General features: G+C 44.3%; 1 pseudogene; it reads right to left on the bottom strand.

Moving 5' to 3' along the window:
* Window positions 1–8,067: 8,067 nt before the first annotated feature.
* On the bottom strand, window positions 8,068–23,858 carry LOC102963127 (annotated as a pseudogene).
* Window positions 23,859–23,986: the final 128 nt, after the last annotated feature.

Below are 23,986 nucleotides of genomic sequence, written 5' to 3'. Positions count from 1 at the left end.
AGAGCTGGGGTAGATTTAGCAATGGCTGGTTCAGGTCTCTCGTTCACTAATGGACGGACTAAGGCCCAGAGAGGTTAAGTAATTTGTCTGAGATCACACAGCTAGTTAAAGTTCTCTGGGATGAGAACAGAACTCAGAATTCTCGACCTTTAGCCTAAATTCCCACTCTGTAAGACTTTTAATGGAGAGCGAGGGAATAAATGCACGAGCAAAACTTTTATTTCTTGGCTTTATAATGCCTGCAATTTACTTTAACGTAATCCAGTGTAAATGGAGTGCTATAGATGTGTCTGGGAATTCACTTTAATCTTCTCTACCTTAGGGGCAGTTAACCTGTAAAGTACCCTAATCAGGGAGCCACACTTCAGGGGTAGGTTATTAACATTGGAAGGACCCTAGCCAGAAGTCCATATTTTAGGAGACCTGCAAATATCCTAAGTTTCCACCGGAAAGGTTACCAATTCACGTAAGAAGTGTTAGAAATGATTTTCAGTTGGTGAATTGAGTGGTGTTCAAGACATGCTATTGGCTAAAAAGATGACAAGGGACCTGAGCCCTTGCATGAACACAGTATAAGAAAGAGTCTGACAAGTCAGAGCCCCAACGCCTGTGAGGTAGTGGCTTGTGCTTGCTGCTTACTGAGGACTTTGTCATCTCTATCTGTCGCGGATCAACATTTTGGGAAGAAGCTTGTGACAGTGCCGAAAAGGAGTAAGCAGAACTCTCAACTGCATATGGGAACAGGCCGTGTGGCAGGTTCTGGGCCTGCATACGAATAAATGATTTTGACAGATTTCTGTGGCTTCTTTGCTTGTAACATGCCAGCGAAGTGATAGGGAGGGAAGGAGACAGAGTTTCTGCCTACTTCAGTTTCAGGAAGCTGTCGTATTTATCCAAACAACCTGACAAAGTTGAAGGCCTGGTTCATTCATTCATCCAACGGATATTTAGGGAGCACCCATACTAGGATTTTATGATACAAAAACAGACAAAATCCCACATTGTAAAGTTGTGTAGATAAGTTTGCGAAAACATATCCAAAGTAACTGGTAGGTTTAATCAAAAGGTATCCTGAGTTCTTTAGAGAGACTCAGGAGGGCAGAGCTTCCTAAACTCTACAGTTTTCCAAAAATGAAACAGTTGCAGAAATTACATGAGAAAAGAAAGCCATGTATGTGTGAAACTAAAATTTAAGGAGTATTTCAGTGCTTCTCAAAGTGCAGTCCCAGACAAGTAGCATCAACATCAACCAACACCTCATTAGAGATGCAAATTCCCAGACCCCAACCCAAACTCCCCAAATAGGAAACTGGGGTTGGGGGCCTGCAGTCTTTCTTTTAAAGAGCTCTCCAGGTGATCCAGATGCCAAGTTTGAGGATCACTGGTCTACTTCTTAACAAAGAACAATTCCACCAGGTGGGACTCTTTCACAAGTAACAAAAAGACATTTTTTTTCCCTGTAAGTGCTGGATGATTCTGCCAGGTGGTACTCTTACGTGAGAAATTAAAAACATGCCTGTTCTGTAATTGTAGGAAAATTCCACCAGGTGGCACCCTAACCCGAGTAGCAGAAAAAACAGTGGTTTTGCAATTACATATTTCCACTAGGTGGCATTCTAACCCGAGTACTAGGAAAAACATATGTGCTCTGAAATTACATGATAATTCCACCAGGTGGCACTCTAACCTGAATATAGCTTTCCCCGAACTAACCACAAGTGAGTTATGCCACTTCCCTCTTTGGAGAGGACTGCGTTAGTACTGTTTTCCCTAGGTGAAAGAAATCCGAAGAGGATTTTCACTTTTGTAATAATGTACTAATGTAGGTCCTTCCTAAGAGCAAGCAGTGTAACTCGAACTTTTGGAAGGGAGGGGACACTCTTTGCTTTATGCCATTTTGGCTTAGGAATGGTTTCATGGGAACCTTCAACTTTTGGATAGCAAGGGAAACCTGTAAGAAAAACATGTTATGTGATTGCAAGATAATTCCACTGGGTGGCACTCTAACCTGAGTAGGAGAAAAACGTATCATGCAATTGCAAGATAATTCCACTAGGTGGCATTCTAGCGTGAGTAATAGGAAAACATCTGATTTGGAATTACTTGAAAATTCCACTGGGCGGCACCCTAAGGATACAGGAAAAACTTCTCTGATCCGCAATTGCACAATATATCCACTGGGTGACACTGTAACTAATTAGCTAACTAGCCAACTAGCCAACTAACTAGCCAACTAGCTAACTAGCCAACTAGCCAACTAGCTAGTTAAATAAAAGAATGGACAGCTAAAGAGATAGGTAAATAAATAAATGAATGATAAGAAACAATCAAACAGATAGTTCGATAATAAATAAAAATAAATAAATAAATAAATAAATAAATAAATAAATAAATAAAAATTGTTTTGCAATTACACGCTAACTCCACCAGGCGGCACTGCAACACAAAAAGAAAATAAATAAATAATTGGTGCTGCAATAACATAAAAATTCCACCAGATGGCACTCTAACACAAGAAATCGGGAAAATACAATTGTGCAATTATAGAAAATTCCACACGATGGCACTCTAACATAACAAATCACTGATTGCTGTTCTCCAGAATTTCCAGTAGATGGCACTCTAACATAAGAAATAGGAAAAATTCACCTGTATTGGGAAACTTTGGCATTTAAGTAAACTTTTTACAAAATACGTGGTAACAAATTTATAGGAATTATTTATTTATGAATTCAAGTGTAAATTAAAATGTAGTAATACGCTTTCAGTGCTTTGGACATAATTATAGGGCTTATTCTTTGCATTTAAAGAATATTTTTTTAAATTTATTTTTTAATTTACATCCAAGTTAGTTAGCATATAGTGCAATAATGATTTCAGGATTAGATTCCAGTGATTCATCCCCTATGTATAACACTCAGCACTCATCCGGACAAGTGTCTTCCTTAATGGCCCTTACCCATTTAGCTCATCCCCCCCATCCACAACCCTTCCAGCAACCCTCAGTTTGTTCTCTGTATTAAAAAGTCTATTATGTTTTATCCTCCTCCTCGTTTTTATTTGGGGGGTGGGGAGAGGGAGAGAGAGAGAGAGAGAGAGAGAGAGACCAAGCGGGGGAGGGGCAGAGAGAGAGGAAAACACAGAATCTAAGCAGGGTCCAGGCTCTGAGCTGTCAGCACAGAGCCCTACGCAGGGCTCCAACTCACCAGCCGTTAGATCATGACCTGAGCTGAATGAACCACCCAGGCGTCCCTTATCCTTTACATTTTAATGACTTGTTTGTACATTCTTCCCACCATTGGCGGGTCCTCTAGGGCAGAGACTATCTAATTTTTCTACCTCCACAGCCTCTATTACAGTAACTGATGCATAACAGGAATTCTGTAAGTATTTATTTAAAAAGTGAGAGAAAGAATGAATGAAAGTGTGAGAAGCCAGTGAAGGTCAAATAAATGGAGGGAAGACATCACGAATCTAGAGTTGTTGGGCTGTATTCCCAGGGCTTCCGCGCCCAGCAGTTGGACAGGTAGGGTGAAATGTAGAGGAAAATGTGCTTGAGACCCAAAAAACAATGATGTTCATCTAAATGCCTTCCAAATTTGAGGGGGGGAAATCAGCAAATTATAAGATTTTTGTTTTAAATTGGCGAAGCGTAGGGGCACCTGGGTGTCTCAGTCAGTTGACTCTTGATTTCAGCTCAGGTCATGACCCCAGGGTCTGGGATGGAGAGGCTCCTCGGGCTCTTGCTTGGGATTCTCCGTCTCTCTCTTCCTCTGTCCCCCCCGTTCATGCTCTCTCTCTCTCTCTCTAAAAAATAATAATAAATTTTTAAAATTTTAGCAAAGTGAATTAGAAAGGATTAAATTCAGTGAGAAAATTAGCTTTGATTGTGTTTTCAATAGCCGTCAAAACGATCTCAGTCCTATAATCGTTTTGGAACTTGGTTTTCGAATTGAATGTTGGCCTTCCTCCCCCAGAGTAGCCTGGGAAAGCTGCCTGTTAGGATCCCCTCAGGATTCCTTCCCCTGGGGCCCTTCCTGCTCTAAGGCTAAGCTGGGCCAGCCGAGATCCGAGATCCGAGATCCGTTCAGGGAGGAGGTAAGGGCCTGTCAATCTGCAGACCAGACCGAGGAGGCTGGAGCTCACGTCAGGAAACGTGGGAAGAAGCCGCACTCGCCCTCCTGGCCTCCTGCAAGCTCTTTCGGGTCCTCATGGACGGCCTCCCCCTCCTCTCTGAGCAACCCTCACCCCGCTCCAGCCTGCCCACCCACTGGCAGCCCACCCAGCGCCCGTCCACTCTACATACGCCCTCAGGTCTTTCTGAACCAGAACTTCCAGCCTCCTGTCCCATCTGATTTCTCATTGCCCTGCCCTGCTCCTCATGGCCCAGTCTCCATCACTGCTTTCTGTTTCGTCTTGGGGAAAGGAATTGGTATTTCATGCTGAACTAAAAATCTAAGCTAAAAAGAGTGTCAAATGGTGGCGTTTTAGGCACCAGCCCCCAAGTAGGAATTTTTTACAGAAGGAATATGAGGCTCTCCCCCCAGAGGCGGCCCAGCTTTGGCCTGTGCTCTGTGCCGCTTACACAGCTGGGACCTCCTGGCGCCATTTGGCTCTGACTCCCAAGGAAGTTACAAAATGCCCTACTTCCTGGCTGTTAGCCTATTTAAAAATAAAAATGGGTTTACAAGGCCCTGGCGTTCATGCTGTCTGTCATTAGTCACCGCTTCGCTCCCCGGACCTCCAGCTTCAGGCTGCCCAAGCGCTCGCCTCTCGCCTCTCCGGCAGCTGGCTCGGCTTACCCGGGCTGCAGGGCCCACGCAGGCTTCCCATCCATTTCCCGAATCTTCTTCCGAATCTCACTGCTTCGCCTTCACCCTTCCAACCTAGTTGGGCCACCCCGGTGCATCTCTCACCTGGACTCATGTGGAGGTCAAATGACAGATCTCCCTGCACACTCTCGTCCTGCTCAGGTCCGTTCCCTGCACGGGGTCGAGGTGACCTGGCAAAAGTGTAAACTAGCTCTTGTCCTCCCTGCTTGCGATCCTCCCGCACCTTCCCGCACTGCAATTAGAGTGCAACCCCAACTTCCTGCCAAACCGGCGAAGATCACCTGACCTGACCCCAACTTCCTCCTCCTCCACTAGCTTGGGGTTGCTGGGCTTCAGCTGCTTCTCTGGCTCCGGGCTTTGCAGAGATGCCGTCACCTGTGCACGTGGTGCTCGGAGAGGCTGCGGCGGCCAAAAACACTCCCTCCTGCTGAGCCGCCCTCTTGCGTGTGACCTAATTATCCTCGCCATCCAATTATCCCGTTCGCATAAATGTGCCCCCCACCCCTGCTCACTAGAAACGGGGATCTCTCCGGGGTAGGCCTCTGGAACATCGTGTCCACCTCTGTGTCCTCAGAGTCTAGAACAGCACTAAGCGCACACAGGGGGCTCAGTAAACACTTCCTGATGGACTCAGACTCATCCACTCAGGCTCATATCATAACTCTCACCAACCCCTTGGGGAATTTTCTTGTGTCCGTTGCATTTACGTACTTATGTGTAACCACCGTTAAATCGCTGAGAGTAATGGTACTGAGGAAGTTTTGACAGCAAACATTTCAGGGTGTTCTTTTACCTCCCGTCCTTCATCCAGTGTGAGGCCAGATGGGAAGCAAGTGACCCATTAAGGTGGCGTGACTTCAACTTTTGAAAGTCTGAACCTCCTAGAAACTGAACGATGGTATCTCGGAACCTGTTATCGGTTCTTCTATCACACGTCTGAGGAAGTGGCCTCTTCTGGAACAAATGTTACTTTAAGTTATAGGTTGAACGTGACATTGATTTCTTCAACATGAAAAAAAATCATGCATGTCTGACACATTTTGAATAATCTTACTTTATTTCGTGGCCACTAACTGCTATCATGGGTTTACCCCTTGAGGTTCTCTTAGGCCGATGGTTCTCAACTGGGTGTGGTTTTGCTCCCAGGGGACACTTGGCAGTGTCTAGAGATATTTCTGATTGTCACAGTTTGAAGGGGAAGGCGTCGCTGGCATCTAGAAGACAGGTACCGGTGCTGCTGTTAAACATCCCACAGGGCACAGGACGGCCCCGCCACAAAGAATGATCCATTCCAAAATATCAGTCACGCTGAGATTGAGACATGCTATCTTAGACTATGTAAACTAATAATGCATCACCTTAAAGGTAAAAAATACATGTTATTTCTAGAAATATTGGAAAATATAGACAGACCCAGAGCTGGCGAGTGTTAATCCTTCGGTGTGTTAGCTTTCTAGTATTTTTCTTCTACGCACATATATATTATTGTTAGTGAAAACGATAGGTACCAAAGATATTGTTGTGTAACCCTTGTTTATTTGATTGTGCCTACGAACCGTGCCCGTGTCATTAAGTATTATTCTACAACATGGGTTTTCATGACTGCATAGTGTTCTGTTGCATGGGCGTACCAGTATTTATTTCCCCACCGTTGAACATTTACATTGACATTTGCTACTTGTATCTCTTATTCTCAATGCTTTGATGAGAAATGAACATTTTGGTATCTAAGTTTTGTGCACAAATATTACTTTTGAAAGATGTATTCTTAGACGTTGAACTGCTGGCTCAAAAGTTATATTTCAAGGCTTTAATGTCTACTTTTATTTTTTTAAGTTTATTTATTTTAAAGAAAGAGAGAGAGAGAGAGAGAGAGAGAGAGAGAGTGTGTGTGTGTGTGAGCAGCGGAGGGGCAGAGAGAGATGGAGACAGAGAGAGACTCCCAAGCAGGCTCTGCACTGTCAGCTTGGAGCCTGATGCAGGGCTTGATCCCATGAGCCATGGGATCATGACCTGAGCTGAAACCAAGAGTTAGGTGCTTAACCTACTGTGCTACCCAGGCTCCCCTTTAATGTCTACTTTTAAAAACTAGTAACTAGAGGGTGAACTTGTTGTAGGTGGAGATGTATTTTATGCTTCTTGGTATCCCTCATTATAACTAGCTCGCTTAGGTGGGGCTCCCTCAGAAGCAGATCTAAGAATAAGATTCGAGCACGAGTTGTTTATTTGGGAGAAGCACCAGTCAAGGAGTGAGGATAGAAGACGGAAGGGAAAGAGGCCAGTGCTAGGCATGTGTTAAAGAGCAGCCTACCTCTGTGGGCAATTGCGGCTTCACACCCCCGAGAAGCTATAGGAGAACATACGGAGCGCACCTCAGAGCTGTTCCACCTGAAGGGGAAGAAGCCAGGGTATTGACACTCTCCCTCCCATTCATCACAGCCAAGGGCTGCTCCAGGGGCGATCCTTGCCACTCTGGCCTTCCTTGCACGCAGGCTAGGGTGGAAGCTTCTGGGTGGAGGGCGGCGGGTGCTTGCAGGTGAGTGCCGAGGGTATCGCCGTTGGTGCACTGATGGCATCAGCTACGCTGGCCCCATAGTAAAGACACAGTCGATGCCCACGCAGTCTTTTTCAAACAAACGAATGGCACTTTGTGTCTTTTTTTCCTTATAGGATGAAAGAGTCATATCTTTTTAGAGTAGGAGGGGAGCTCAGACACAATCTCAGTCAAGCTTCCCACTTCACGAATGAGGAAACAGGTCCAAGATTGTCAAAGCGAGGCTTCCTTTCCTCACCTAAGATGAAGGACTCCCTGTGTTATGCGTGGGGGTCTGATCATTACAATAATTGACAAGGAACGAAGCATTCGGTTCTGGCCATTGAGATGCATTGCCAGTCCCTCAAGCTCTCCAAATGCCATTCTGTCTCAGAGCTTTGAACTTGCTGTTTCCTTCTGCAGAGAATGGTCTCCCCTAGATCTTTGCATGGATACCTCCTTCTTATCATTCATTTCTTGGCTCCGATGTCACTTACTCGTTGAGGTCACATTGACCTATGGTTAACTAAACAGCTAAAGTTTAGGGAGACGTCATCAGATGGTCAAGGCACACAAAAGGCACAGACATTTAGAGACTGTATGGACATCAAACACAAATAAAGGGCCATAAAATATGTGGGAAATGTGCAGGTGCTTTGTGTGGAAGGAAATGAAGAAGGGAGAGTCTAAGTCAATGGGTGTTCAGCAAAGGGGGCTGCTGAGAGTGGTCTGAATCGTTTGGGTGCCGAACATCTTCTGTTTCCACTCTCCAAAGCTCACTCTCCACCTTCTCCACCCTTCTCCATCCTGTAACCCAGGAGGCTGACCTGCATGAGTTGTGTCCACAGGGCCCCCTGCTCTCTGGCTTCCTACTGGGTCCAACCACTGGGCAACACAAGCAAGAGATGGGAGCCAAATAGGGTCAGTGTAAGTATCACCTGTGGAATTCCTTCCTGGGGCATTCTGTGGTGTTTGCCCAATCCCTTATTAAACTTGTCTTCACTTACCCAGTGTGTGTGTTCCATTTGTGTCCCGCTGGAACCTTGACTGATACAATGATTTAGTATACTTAAGACTCAGACATCCGACTCAGCACCTGTTTACTTCAGAGGCTTTTACACAGTTATTTGGAATGATGTTATGCAAAGACTCCTGTTTGGTTCTCTTCTTCCTTTCTTGAAGGTCATGTTTTCTCTACCCTTTTTCATCTTCGTGACCTTTAAAAAACTCTGTCTAGGTTGATCTGTTGAATGTGGCTCCTGACTCCAGAGGGGTCGGGCATTGAAATCACCTATCAGAACACCTTCCCGCCCTCTGCTCTCTGGGCCACAGGGAATTGGAATGAACAACGGAAAGGCAGACATGGGAGATCATTTGCTAATCTTCAGAGAAACTGCAGTTGTGAAACATCAGTAGCTCTTAATTAAAAAACAAACAAACAAACAAAAAACCGGCAATGACCTTTAGGTGAGAGTCTGTTAATCTCTGAGGCTGTCAGGTATGGGGAAAGGGTTCTGTGTGGGAGGATGGGATTCTCTCCTTCCAGCATGTCTCCTTTATTCCTATCTGCCACCTGTAAGAATAGTAGTTTTTGACAAAATATGGTATTGCAACTTATACAAAGTAGGCATTGAGAGATAGAATATCAGAAAAATAAAAGGTTGATTTGGTTTATGGAAGCTCCATTCTAAGAAATATGAAAGCCTCCTTCCATGACCTACCATCACAGGGCAGGATGGAGTGGACAGGAGTTTTTGGACCTTGAGAATCTGATGGTGCTTCTCCAGATGGCTCTGGCAGCCCCAGATGTATAGAGTTCATAATTGCTTCTCCACAGTGAGCATACTTAGGGTTATGTGTTCTTAATCCACGTTGCAGATCAAGAAATTATTTTATTCATTCAACAAACATTTATTGATCACTTACAATATGGTAGACACTAGGGACAGAACAGTGAACATGACACAGGCTCTGTCTTTGACAAACTGCTCACAGTTAGGTGGAGAAACAAGTATAAGTAAATAATTACGCAGAGTTATGAGGGTACAACAGTTGAGGGAGTAAATTTCACCTGAGGCATTTAGGGGGAAGGCTTGCTGAGGAAGTGATAATTGTGCTAGGTATTAAAGAAGCCATAGATATCCATCATGTAGGGAGAAGGGATAAGACTGTTCCGGGAAGAAGGACCAGCATGGGCAAAGGCATACTGAAGATAGACAAGGCATGGAGTGTTCAAAGAATAGCTCTCAGTAGCTGCAGGGCAGGAGTCACAGGTGGGAGCAGGAGCAGAGTAAGATACCCCCAAAATTAATGAAAAGTGTGTTTTGAAACTTCCAGAAGAGAAATTTATTTTGGGAGGGACATGCTTTTCTTGCTAAGGTCTAATTCTATCACACTGAAATGGATCTTTTTCAATGCACATATCCATTTTAAATATAAAATAGGAATTTAAAAAAATCCAAGAGGCAAAAAAAAAAAATCCAAGAAGCTGGGGAATCCAAGTTTGTAACCCATTTCAAGTACATCTTTGCATATATGTGAAATGGGAATTGTCTTTCTTTTGCACGTGGTTATCCGTTTTCCCCAGTACTCTTCATTGAAGAGACTATCCTTTCCCCTTGTGCATTCTTGGCTCTTTTCTCATAAATTAATTGTGACCTCTTTTTTGAGACAACTTAATAAAGTGCACAAATCTTAAAAGCACAGCTCAATGATTTTGTACATTTGAATACACCTGTGGAACTACCACTGAAATCAAGATCTAGAAAGTTTCCAGCATCCCTAGGGGCTCCCTCATGCCCCTTTCCAGTCAATACCACCCTCCCAGAAGTAACCACTCTTCTGATTTCTGTCGCCATAGATTAGTTTTTCCTGTTCTTGTATGTCATACCAATAGAATCATATAGTATGCACCCTTTCCTATCTGCCTTCTTTCCTTTTGTTCGATGTCTATGAGATTTGTCCATGTTGTCGAATGTCCTCTGCTTCTAACTTTGATTTGAACTGGATTAAAATTAAAATCATGTCAGGCTTATATTAACTTGGTTACTTGTTTGTAAAATGAGATACATGACAGCTATGTCTCAGGGTTTGGGGGGTAATCAAATTTATATGTAGCTGTATCCATTATAGTTTTGTGATTTGACCCATAATAGATAATAAATATAATTGCAAACACTACAGTAGCAGAATCAAAGCCTGCTGTGCTTCTCTCAACAGAAAACAAATGTTACCTGGGGCAAGCCTTTCCGGTAAGTTACTGGGCATGAGTCTTGTTGACCATGCTACCCCTTTTACTGAGAAAAAAGACTTTCATTTCCCCACTCAGAGTGCCATCAAGCCAAGTGGAGACTATCACTAATGCTCAGTCCGCTCATGAAAAAGACATTATTTTCCGCAGATCTCTGTGATCTGTGTGGTTTGGATCTGCTGAAAGGGTAGGCTCCCCAAAGCCCCATTCATGCATCTGAGCCTGCCCCACCAAGTCTTGGGAAGGCCAAACTCCATCTGAGTGATGCCCTTGGTTTCTGTCATTTGGACCTCCTCTCCAGCTGGAGGCAGAAGGATCCTTAGCTGCCAAGAAGAGTTCTAGCCTGGCCACACATCTGAGACCTCAAGGAGCTTAAGCGGCTCCAGAAGGAATCTGCAAGTAATTATGTTTCACAAATTGCCTTTAGCGTGGGACCAGCTTTCTTCAGGCCCTGGGTGAGGCACAGTGTGCGACTTGGGCAGGTTTACCTACCTAAGTTACACGTCCATGGGGGGAGTGGAGAACACCAATGTCGTTTGGAAGAACCCCACTCTTTGCAGGAGAGGAGGCATCACCAGCCAGGACGTTTGGCAGTACCAGTACTGTCACACCCTCCTGGGCACAATCAGCTCCATCTTTTAGTCATCCGCAGTGTGGAAAATTTGGCTGCCTATTGAAAGGGATGGAATTAATGATTTTCTTGTGTTCTGTTGAGCTGGGATAGATTTCTTACATTTCTGTTACACCGCAGAGTAGCATCTTCCCTTAATAGATCACAGGCCCTATTCTGTAGTGGGTATTGCTAGGGGGAGGACTGGCCTTATGGCTAGGTGGGTAGCCACCTGTAAGCAGGGTGGAGGGGCTGAGCACCGAGACTCTGGAGGCAGCCTGTCCGAGTTCACCTATCTCCACCGGTTACCTGCTGTGTGACTTCAGGCAAGTAGTTAATAACCCCTCTGAGCTTCGGTTTCCCCATTTGTAAAATGGGGACTATTTTACCTGAGTCATAGAGTTGTTGTGAGAACGAAATAAAACAGCCATTATAACATGCCCAGCATATCATACATTTCAATACATGTTACTTAACGTAATAGGAATGAATCTCAGTCCAAACATTCAAATATAGAAACATTATCTTATTATTTATTTTAACTTAAGTTCCATTTTGGACACCCGTGAGGTGGAGGGAAATTTGAACTCAATTACTGAGTCTTTTCTAGGCCAGCGCTCTGCAGTTGTTTACGTTATCGCCCATTTTCCTCATAATGGACAGGGTCCTGGTTTCTTTTTCAGTCCAGCAGTTCTGCTGCTTCCAAGATACACTTGGGTGATAGGACTCAGGCAAAGCTGGAGCCTCTGCCCCCGGGACCCAGTATCCCTGAGTGTGCCACAAGTCTCTGCCTTCCAAAATCTTGCCATCTTCATGAGGCATCAACAAAGCAGCAGGGACCATGAGGCTGCAGATTCTTTCCCTCTCTCAGGGCTTCATAATAGAACATTCTAAGGTAGTCTAGGGGTGTCTGGGTAGCTCAGTCAGCTAAGCGTCCGACTCTTGATATCAGCTCAGGTTGTGATCTCGCGGGCATAGGATTGAACCTCGTGTCAGGTTTCACGTTAATAGCACGGAGTCTGCTTGGAGTTCCCTCTCTTCTTCTCACTCTGCCCCTCCTCCCCTCAAAATAAAGAAATAAACATTTAAAAAGAACATTCTAAGGTATTCTATAAAAGCTACAACTGTTCCCCGCAGAGCAAGTCTTTCTATTAAGTTCATAGATTATGCTAACTAAATAAGAGAAAGGATATTTTGCCTGTGTGATGATGAAATGAAGCAATTAATAAATCTGTTAGAAATTATAGTGCTGTCATTTTTCTTCTACAGTGCCCAAGATGACTATGGTTTCATGTGATATGCACAACAGAAGGCATAACTTGATTTTATCCGAAAGTAGTTTTTTCTTGAATGTTTTAGATTTTTTTGAGAAAAATTTAATCCCTCCATGGAAGTTGCAAGAATACAACAAATACTTGAACGCCACTCACCGAGATTCACATGTTATTGACATTTTGCCACATTTGCTTCCCTTCTCTTTCTCTCTAATTTTTAAAGAACTATTTGAGAGTCAGTTATGGACATGGTGACCTTTCACTCTGCATACTTCCTGCATGCATTTCTTATGAACCAGGACACTTTTATGAAACTACAGTATAATGATCAAAGTCAAGAAATTTAGAAATGGTGGATACAATATTATCCTCTACATGTGGTCTGTGTTCAAATTTCACCAATTTTCTCAATAATGTCCTTTATAGCATTTTTTTCCTTTCCAGGATCCAATCCAGAATTATTTGCTGTATTTAGTTGTCGTATAGAAATCAGCACTTACAAACACCACTAGAAAAGCATTAGATTGAAAGTCAGAAGCAGTGACTCCATATGACCGTTTAGCCTCTTTGAAATGCAATGGTAATGAAAATGAACATTCACCCTGCCCACTTCCCAGGGTTGTTGCAAGGGTCAAATGAGGCACCCTATTCCCTGTGAATGGCAAAGCACTGTGCAATTATGTAGAACTGCTCCATACACACATTTTCAGCTAGTTTCTTAGTGCTTAATTGCAAAAAGTTACTTTCTGAAGACATGGGAAAGTGTGAGGCAGAGTCAGGAAAATGCTGTCAACAGCTAAACCTGGCGGAGATCATAGCATGCCACCAGTCATTTCAGAACTTTAGGAGACTTCGTATTCCTCTGATGACAGTTCTTTCTTTCCTTCCTTCCTTCCTTCCTTCCTTCCTTCCTTCCTCTTTCCTTCCTCCCTTCCTTCCTTCCTTCCTTCTAGAAAAGTTCCCTTAATGCTCTAAGAATCTGTGATCCTATTTCCGTAGTCTTTATTCTTTCTCCCAAAAATTGAGGTATAAGTTTCACACAGTAAAGTGTGTATCTTAGGGCATAGTTTGAATTGTATGGGTAAACACCTGTGACACCTGCACACAGATCAGGATACGGAACATTTTCATTATCCTAAAAGGCCCCCTCATGCCCCTTCTTGGTACCCCTCAATTTCACACTAACAGAAACTGCTATTCTGACATGTTGTCATAGATTTGTTTCTTTGCTCTTGAGCTGCATGTAAGTGGAATCATACAGGATGTGCTTTTTTGTATCTGGTGTCTTTTTCAGCACTGTTGGCGAAATTCATCCATAATACTGTGTGTAAGGCTAGTTCATTATTTTCTCGATTGTTGTGTAGTATTCCATATTGTACGTATTGCGATATTTATTTACTCATTTTACTGTTGATGGACACTTGTGTCGTTTCTAGTTTGGAGCTATTATGAATAATGATGCCATGAATACTTTTGTGCACGTCTTCTGATCGACATAAGGACTCATTGCTGTCACTTAGATACCAGGAGCGGAATTGCTCGGTCATAGAGTGTACATATGTTCAGCTTTTCCAAAGTGCTTGTACCTGTTTACACTCCCACTGACGATGAGTGAGAGTCCTAGTTTTGCACATCTTAACTGTCACTTGGTGTGTCAGTCTTCCTTTTACGCGTTAGCCGTTTTGGTGGGTATGTAGTGATGTCTCATTGGGTTCTGTTTGCATGTCTGACATATTTGAAGTGCACAGTGACTAGGTCATGTCTGCTGTATCAGGGCCAACGTTAGGCAGCTGCTTTCACAAGGAAGTGACTAGAAGTGCACAAGGAAGGCTTCCCAGACCCAAGCTGGGGTGACTCCACAGAAGTCATCATTAGGGGTGACTTTTTGTGAGTGTGATGGTGGTAGCATTTGTCCCATCTGTGGCCACCTGACATCTTTTGAACACCCATCTTATGTTTGGAGCACTTCGTACACGGATGCTGACTTTTTAAAGATTGAAATCATAAATTTGCTTTCCCAGCAACCCCTGCAGCTAATTCCCACTGATCAGATGCACCTCGGGAAGACATGGATTTGAAAGCCAGTTATGCATGGGAACAAGCGCTATGAGGAACTGTTTTCTGCTGAGGGAAGTAGGAAGCTCTCTTTTCTTTAGAGGCAGCAGTGAATGAGTTTCAGGCATCTGGTCCCCGCTATCATCTGTGAGAGCTGCAGTGTCTGAGAAGTAGTCACTCTTTAAACTTAAAAAAAAATGTTTATTTATTTTTGAGAGAGAGCAAGTGGGGAAGGGGCAGAGAGAGAGAGAGAGAGAGAGAGAGAGAGAGAATCACAGCAGGCTCTGTGCTGCCAGGGCAGAGACCAATGTGGGGCTCGAACTCACAAACTGTGAGATCACAACTCGAGCTAAAGTCAGTCACTTAACCAACCCAGGTGCCCCGAGAAGTAATCTACTCTTGGCTGGAGCAGACCAGTGATGGCTCGGGGAATGTTCCTGGCTGCCTTGTGTTTGAGCCTGACTGTCTGTGCCACACCCTATCCCCACCCCCAGGTTCTGTGAGCTTCCTAAATATTGTTTTTAAGAAAACTTTCTTTATTTGGAAGTAATTTTATGCTTAGGAAAAAGTTCAGTGCACGTTTCCTAAGAAAAAGGATCTTTTTTTTTTGAATATTTAATATTTGGATTTATTTAAAAAATTATTTTTATTAACTTTTGTTTTTTATTTTCTTTAATTTACATCCAAATTAGTTAGCATATAGTGCAACAATGATTTCAGGAGTAGATTCCTTGGTGCCCCTTCCCCATTTAGCCCATCCCTCCCCCCACAACCCCTCCAGCAGCCCTCAGTTTGTTCTCCATATTTATGAGTCTCTTCTGTTGTGTCCCCCTCCCTGTTTTTATATTATTTTTGTTTCCCTTCCCTTACGTTCATCTGTTTTGTCTCCTAAAGTCCTCATATGAGTGAAGTCATATATTTGTCTTTCTTGGACTAATTTCCCTTAGCATAATACCCTCCAGTTCCATCCACGTAGTTGCAAATGGCAAGATTTCATTCTTTTTGATTGCCGAGTAATGCTCTGTTGTATATATATACCACATCTTCTTTATCCATTCATCCATCGATGGCCATTTGGGCTCTTTCCATACTTTGGCTATTGTTGATGGTGCTGCTATAAACACTGGGGTGCATGTGTCCCTTCAAAACAGCACACCTGTATCCCTTGGATAAATGCCTAGTAGTGCAATTGCTGGGTCATAGGGTAGTTCTATTTTTAGTTTTTTGAGGAACCTCCATGCTGTTTTCCAGAGAGGCTGCACCAGCTTGAATTCCCATCAACGATGCAAAAGAGATCCTCTTTCTCCGCATCCTTGCCAACATCTGTTGTTACCTGAGTTGTTCATGTTAGCCATTCTGACAGGTGTAAGGTGGTATCTCATTGTGGTTTTGACTTGTATTTCCCTGATGATGAGTGATGTTGAGCATTGTTTCATGTGTCGGTTGGCCATCTGGATGTCTTCTTTGGAGAAGTGTCTATCCATGCCTTTTGCCCATTTCTTCACTGGATTATTTGTAGAAAAAGGATCTTCTTAAGTAATCACAGTACAGTTATCAACATCAGGAAATTTAATGTTGATACAATATTTTAATTTAATCTACCATTTGAGTTTCAATTTTGTCAGTTGACCCAATAGTGTCTTTTACAGCATTTTTCACCTCTCATAAGGATCTACTTAGGATCAGGCATTGCATTTAGTTGTTTAGATTGTTTCCATTTAAAGAAAATTAGACATTTCTTGGTGAATACCTAAGCTCATGTACTCTTTGCTATACACACGCTGTAACGTAACCTCCCATTTTTTTTCACTCCATGATACATCATGTCAACTTCCCATATCAGTAGAATTGTCCAAACATAATCATTTTTAATGGTTGCCTAGAATGTTTCATTTCACCCGTCACTTGTTGGTTGATATTTAGCTTACTTCCATTTAACGACAATTCTAATCAGCTTAAAGTGGTGATTGCTAGGTATCTCCTCTACTAATTTTGAGAGAAAATCCTCCATTGACTGAAGTGTGTGATGACTCCCTCTCCCAACTTCTATTGTCCGAGTCTGAGGGATTCCACCTCTGGGCTCAGACATTACTGTTTTCCGTGTCCTCACAATAGCACAGAAGAAATAAAATGGCCGTAGGGCTGATGTCAGAACTCCCAAACTTAAGAGTGACTGCAAATGTCACAGCATTGGGTCTGAAAGGCCTAGTCATCATCTGCAGACACGTAAGGGACAGCAGGAGGAGCCTTGCCTAACACCTCCATTTTTATAGATGAAGAAATGGCTAAGTGGCTTGCCTGAGGTCATGTGACTGGTTAAGGTCATAGTTTAGATTGGACCCAGGTCTTCTAACTTCTGGTGGGTGGTTTCTGTTTCCCACACTGCCCTGTTCCGAGTTCTTGAGGTCCTCGCTCTCCAAAGTATGGCCAGGCAGCACTGGCCTTTCTGGCAATCTGATAGAAATGCAGACTCTCAGGCTGCATCCCAGACCTGCTGAACCAGAACCACAAACCTGCTGAAGTTTGAGAAGTAGCGGTTTACGCTTCAGAGCTGTTTTTAGGGTGAACTTCCGTGTCTCCCAGCCACAGAAGCTGGGGGCTTCAGGGGATAGGATGAGGTGCCCGAGGAGACACCTCCTAAAGAACTACACAGTGTTCAGTGTTTCAAAATAGCCCCCAAATACTGTTTCAAGTTCACTGAGAGGTGAGACAGTGCAGACCCTGACAGATCCCGAAGTCGACTTACAAAAAATCCTCTTAAGAGCAAAGTGGCGATTCTCACCTCTGGGCCTTTGCACTTGCCACTGCCTCTGCCCGGAAACTGGTTCCACATGCGACTCCGGTGTTAAGTCAAATATCACTCCCCTTGCCGGGTCAGCCTGGCTTGCTGGTTTGTGTGGCGCCAGAAACAGCTCCCATAAGATGACTGCTCCCACCGCTGCCGTCTGAGTTCCAGCTACCGCACTCTTCTTTGCCCTTCCGGCAGAGGGGGGTACCAGCTCCCTGCTGTTACTCTGCTGTACTGCACCCTCCCAGGGATTTCCCTAAACCCTGACCGCATCTCTGCAAAGCATCCCTTCCTTAATCTCTTCAATGCCTCCTAATTAGCTGTGGCTTTTGTTTCCAGCCAGTACGCCGTTGGTGGGTGCTGGGTAGGGTGTGGATGGGATAGTCGGTTGGCCTTCATAACTGTGCGGGGTGGAAAGCTCTCCAGGTGATTTTAAATTTTTTGAATGTGTTTTTAAATTTATTTTTGAGAAAGAGACAGAGCGCGAGGGGGGGAGGGGCAGACAGCGAGGGAGACACAGAATCTGACGCAGGCTTCAGGCTCTGCGCTGTCAGCAGAGAGCCCGACTCAAGAACTGTGAGATCGGGACCTGGAAGGATCCTCAACCAGCTGAGTCGCCCAGGTGCCCCCAGGTGATTCTAATTCACATTCACTTCCCTGCCTTCAGGGGCCACCCTTCCCAGGCCCTCTTCAAAGTAGCAGGAAGCAGGGAAGGTGGAAGAAGGAGGGGAGTGGAAGGAAAGGAGAGGCTGAGGCCAAGAGAGGAGCAGTTATTAAAGCAGAGAATGCCTGGGATATCACCATTTTCTTTTCACATCAGGGTCTTTGAAAATCCCGACTAGTCTGGAAGCAAGTACTGGACGGCAAAGACGAAACTTACCAATTTGTAAGAGCAACTTGGATGTGGCCACTCATTAGTCTACAGCATATTCTGCTTTAAAAGAGGAAACGGTACACAGGAAACATTACTCTCCTTTTCCCCTCGCTGACTATTTCAACTAATAGGCCTATGCATTAGTCACTTTGCCAATGAGTAGTTTTACCCTGGCTCTCCGTGAACTAGGCCAGAGAGGGGCCCTGCAAACTCTTGGGACACCTCGTGAAAAGTCCTGTTCTTGTTGACCCATTAGCAGAGAGGTGAGACACGCCGGGGACCAATGTTTGTATATCCGAGCTATGTTTGGAAATTTAATTGTTTTTCTAAAAATCTCAGTTGAGAAAAGTTGAGGACTTGATAATGATAGAGTGAAAACAGTACATTCTAAGACCTACTGTGTTCTTATTTTTCATTGGCCTCTCCCACTTTCATCGTCCAGAAAAGCAAACAAGGGAAAAACTGCTTCACCACGTCTTCTACATCAGAGGTTCTCACCCAGGGGCAATTGTGCCCCCCAGGGGACACTTGGAATTTGTCTGGAGACAGTTCTGGCGATCACCCCTGGAGTGAGGATTCTACTGGCATCTAATGGGTAGAGACCAGAGATGCTGCTCGACATCCCACAGTGCACAAGACAGCTTCCACAACGGAGAATGATCTAGCCCCAAATGTCCAGAGTGCTGAGGCCGAGAGAACCTTCTCTGCCTTAAAATTACAGCTCTATTAGCAAGGAAGTTGGTGTTCAATAATCTTCATAGCTTTGCAATTTAAAAGCCACTGTTTTTAAAGTTAGGTGCCCCTACTGTACTGATATCACTATAAATCACTCATTAAATATCATTGCCTTGGAGTTTGTGGAGTTTTGAAAATGGCAAGTTTATTGCATTTTTTCGGTGTGTAATCGATGTTTTCCAAAATAGAAACCAGGCTAATTGGTCAGATGGAAGAAAATCGTTTCGGAAGACACAGAATTTTATTTTTAATTGCCTCGCTAATCAAAAGCATTTCCCCTTCAGATTGTGGTTCTAACTAAAGAGATGCCCAGCCCGAAAGGAAGTGGTCTGAGGTTCAGAGTACCCAAGGCGAAGAAAGTGGAATTAGCATCTTAACCATTAGCCACTGTAAAGAAGAGATGAGAATCCAGGGCTCTGTGGGAAAGATTTTACCAGACACAAAGGTATCGAATGTCCTGTCTCCCTTCCACCCAAAATAGTTCTGGCCTGAACATGAGGTCCTCAAGGTATCTTCGAGTAAGGAGGAAAAAATCTGTTCTGGGCATTGACAATTACCAACCATTGAGGTCTGCTGGTCAAAGAAGAGGCCAAGAGTGTCTTACTTAAATGATGTTTGTCACTGAGGGACATGGCCTGCTGGTTAAAAAAAAAAACACAACAATCCCAAAACCCTTTTGTTAAACTTTACCCTGTGCCGGAGAAGCAGGCTCAGGAGGAATCAAAGAGCTATCAAAGAAGCTAAAAGCCTTTCGTGGCAAAGAAAAATCAGCCTGGTGTTAAAATTAATGAAGATGCTGGAAGAGCAGAGACAAAAGTGCTGGAAGGATGAAGATAGAGAAACTATTTTAAGGTCAGTCTCCAAGAAGATGGGGAAAACACATGAGGCCAGGTAGAAGGAAATGCCAACCCCTCCAAATTAACTATCCAAAGAAGGACTACATTTCTTGGAAAAACTGACCCTATGCAAACTTGCAGCTCCAAATACCATTCTTCTGAGTCTATTACAAGAATGGGCTCAAGGGCCTCGCCGAGTTTGAAGAGCACTTGAGAGTTTGTTGAAATTTCTGCTCTTCTCCAAAGGAATGTTCCTAGAAGCAGAAATTGGTCTGCTTAGGCTGACAATACTAAAATGATGAAGAGCTCAGATAGGCCCAAGCTGCAGGAATTTAACAAGGTTGTCCAAGTGATGGATACGTAGTGGACGAAGCTCCCGGCCAAAGTTGTGCAACTTGACTTTGTGGATCTTCCAAGGCCAGCTCCCTGCCAGGTGAGGGTACGGGGGAGCGTGTGGCTGTCGTGGCTGGCTCCCTACTGTGCAGCGTGCCAGAGGCAGGCTATTCCACCGATACTTTAAGAACATTCTCATTTCCAAGTCAAGAGGGCCCGTGAAAATATGGTGGTGAGTTGGGGTCAACACACTCCAGCAAAGCCAATAATAATACTGAACAATAAGTAACTAAAAGTGCTGACAATCTTTGTTATCGATCCACTTTTTGAAGGTAAACCAATCAGTGGCTTATCCTAATCAACGAGATGATCACAAAAGGTGGGGATCAAAATAGCAGAAAGCATTGACTTAGTATTTGAAAGCACCAGAGTAAATCAAGAAGAAAAAAGAATTTAATGTGGTAGAAACAATTCCAACAAGGATTAGCAAGAAAGCAAAGATGGTCATGCCCCAACCGGAATAAAACTGATGACAAGAACACCTAACACTCATTTGCCCCTTACTCTGCACAAGACATTGTTAGGTGCTTCTATTAACATTATTGTATGAAATCTTTCTCACAGCTCTATAGAGTAGGTACCATGACCCCCCTTTTGTAGATGAGATTGTGAGATGCAAAGACTTTAAGTGATGTGCCCAAGTCTCCTTAACTACAAAGCAGTGGAGCCGGGATTTGAATCCATGTCTGCCTGACTCCAAAATCCGAGCTATGCAACACTATATTCTACTAGCATAAACTTTCTGGCTCTGTGGTGGAGTAGGATGCCCCAGGGGAACAGCGGAAGTTTCGTCACTTGGGTTTTCAGACTGAACAAAATATTAGTATGTGTGTCATAGGAAGTAATCTCTAATGGCTCAGGGTGGATTAAAATAATATCTGCAACTTCCATTTCTGAATGTTAAGAACTCTTAATCCACAGCACTGGCCATATTAGTGCAGCCCATTGCTCTTTCACACACACTTTCTCATCTGATGCTCACCGAAACCTTGTGAGGTAGGCAAGCCACATATTACCAGGCCTCTTCTCAAAGAGATGATAGGCAGTCCCATCAGAAATGAAGCATTGCCAAGTTACTTATCATCAAAAGTATGTGGGAGGAGGGGGAAATGGGATTCCAAAAAAGTTGCTTATTTCAACCCTGAGCAGTTCATAATTTATTTCCACAGCAGCGTGATTGCTTCCTTTTCAACAAGGCTTTGACTCACTCAGAGGAATGTATTCCATTACAAGTCCGCTGGCTTCAGGCTTTATGTAGAACCCGGTGGTTGCCATGACGACCAGTATTAACAAAATACAAACCATGAACTTTTTCAATCCTGGTCACTAACTCGCTTGTAACAGTCCACCTCAGAACAGTGGAAGCTGATGGTGCTTCCGAGGGAGTATATATTCATATCTCCATTCATTCCAGAGGGTTCCTCTTTCACATTTGAACAGAATCTCGAGACATCTGCTTTGGGTTCAAAGATAACTTGGACATAGGTTTTTTTTTTTTTTTTTTGTCTCTGTGGTGAAAGAGTGTTTGGAGAGCAGTGTCTTCAGCCATGATATTCTATTTTTTAAAAACTTGCATTTCTCATACCAAATAAAGGTTTTGCCTCAGGTTGAGGCAAAAAAATTAATACACTGAAGGTTAGTAATGGCTTGGTATAGCAAAACCCCTTTAGCATTTATTACTTAAGCACCCAGCTCCTATCAGAAGATGTTTATTCACCATACCAAAAGCCTATAAGATGATATGTTTGAATTTTGGAAAACAAGACAATTTTTAAAAATTTATTTATTTATTTTGAGAAAGAGAGATAGCAAGAGCAGGGGAGGGGCAGAAAGAGAGAGAATCTGAAGCAGACTCTGCACTGTCAGCACGGAGCCCGATGTGGGGCTGGAACTCACAAACCGTGAGATCATGACCTGAGTCGAAGTCAGGAGTTGGAAGCTTAACTGACTGAGCCACCCAGGCACCGCAAAAAAGAAGATAATTTCTAAGACACCATAAAACCTCGTTGGTCACAGCTAAATGGGAAATTGGAGGAAAGAGAGGTGGGGAAGTTTAATTTGAAATAGTTTTTCTGAATTGTAGTGAACCTGTTTTTCTTTGCTCAGTGGTCATCCCCAAATCTTCCGACAACACTCTGACTCTCTTTGGGGAGCCACCCTCTACCCCAACTTCAGGCATGTAATTCAGGTACAGTTGACCCCACGCCAGTTCCAGGAATGCACATGTAACACAAGCCTGGGCGATCGGAGTAATGTGTCCCATTGAATATGGAGATTAGTTCAAGGAAAGGCACGTGACCAAAGTCAGGCTGATCTAAGCCAATACGATTCAATTCCACAATTTTATTTTGTTTTGTTTTTAAGACTTTGTTTTTAAGTAATCTCGATACCCCATGTGGGGCTCGAACTCACAACCCCGAGATCAAGAGTCTCTCGCTCCACCGACTGAGCCAACCAGGTGCCCGAATTCCACAATTTTTGTTGGAGTTCTTGGGACAGAGGGATGATCTTTGGGGTTGCTGAACAGGTGTATGAAAGCCTAGAGCCACTGGCAACGATCTTGCTACCAAGAGGAAATAGTAACCTGAGAACGGAATCTACTTAGAGGGAAAACAGAAGACAGATGGAAAGAGTAAGACCCAATTTCCAATGACATTGTTTGAGCCCCTGAATCAAGCCTTGCCTGAAGTTTGTCTCTGGACTTTTTGGCTATTTGACCGATAGATTCCTTTTCTCCTTAACTTTAGTTCAGTTGGATTTGTTATTTACAACCAAAAAAGTCCTGATCAATAGAGAAAAAAGATGTATATTATTTTATTTTATTTTTTTGTTGAATTGCTCTGTGCATTTATTCGCTACTATTATTAATGCAGCAAAGAGGGCACAAAAGCTCACAAACACTGTATGTAGTTTCACAGGACACATCGCAGAGAAAGGAGTGACTTGAGAAGGATTGACAGTATTGTGTTCTGGTGGACACACTCCTGGGGGAGGGGGACCTCTAATACCTGGCGGAGGGGGTCTCATTCCTGGAGGGGGAATGCCTATTGGCGTCCCTCCGGCAGGGGGAAGCCCAATTGGTGGGCCCATGGGTGGTCTCATACCACTGGAGGAGCCCTGATGCCTGGAGGTGGTGTGGCTCCGTCCACGGGAGTGGGTGGGGTCCCCCGTCCCGGTGGGCACCGGGTGGGGGCTCCAGCAATGCTGGCAATAGCAGCGACCGCAGCAGCTGCTACAGTACCTCTTCCCTGTGGAGCCATTTCCTGTTGGGATGGTCCCCCAACCCCTCGCACGGGGCCTGCAGATCCAGCAGGAGCAGGGGGGATTGGAACACCGGCTGGCACTCCTCTGCCCGCTGCCCTGCCGACCCCAGGACCTCCTGCCGCTCCAGCAAGTGGTACCCCGAGCAATGCCAGGGTCCCTGGGGGGTGGTCCTTGACAGGCATGGAAACCCAAGTTCTCCCTACGTAGCAACACCAGGCCCCCAACCCGCTTTTCTTCACACTCTGGCCGCTTCGCATTCTTTGGCCTGATCTTGCTGGATTCATCATAATTCCGGAGGATCACGTTCCTACGTTTGTCAAAAGCCTTGGAGGTGCCAATGAATGTTCGGTCATCTTGCAGGATACGCGTGGGTCTATAGTCCGTGTGCCGTGGCATCTTGCTGCTCTTTCCCACAGTCACGGCTGTTGTTGCACCCAATCCACCGTCCGCGGTAAGGTTTCAGGATCCTTAAGACCTGGGGGAAGGCTACAGATAAAGGTGTGACGGAGGCTCTCCTACACACAGTGCAAGCTTGGGGCAGG

The sequence above is a fragment of the Panthera tigris genome, chromosome X (genome assembly GCF_018350195.1).
Source record: "Panthera tigris isolate Pti1 chromosome X, P.tigris_Pti1_mat1.1, whole genome shotgun sequence".
Lineage (NCBI taxonomy): Eukaryota > Metazoa > Chordata > Mammalia > Carnivora > Felidae > Panthera > Panthera tigris.
This window is presented reverse-complemented; position numbering and strand designations above follow the sequence as displayed.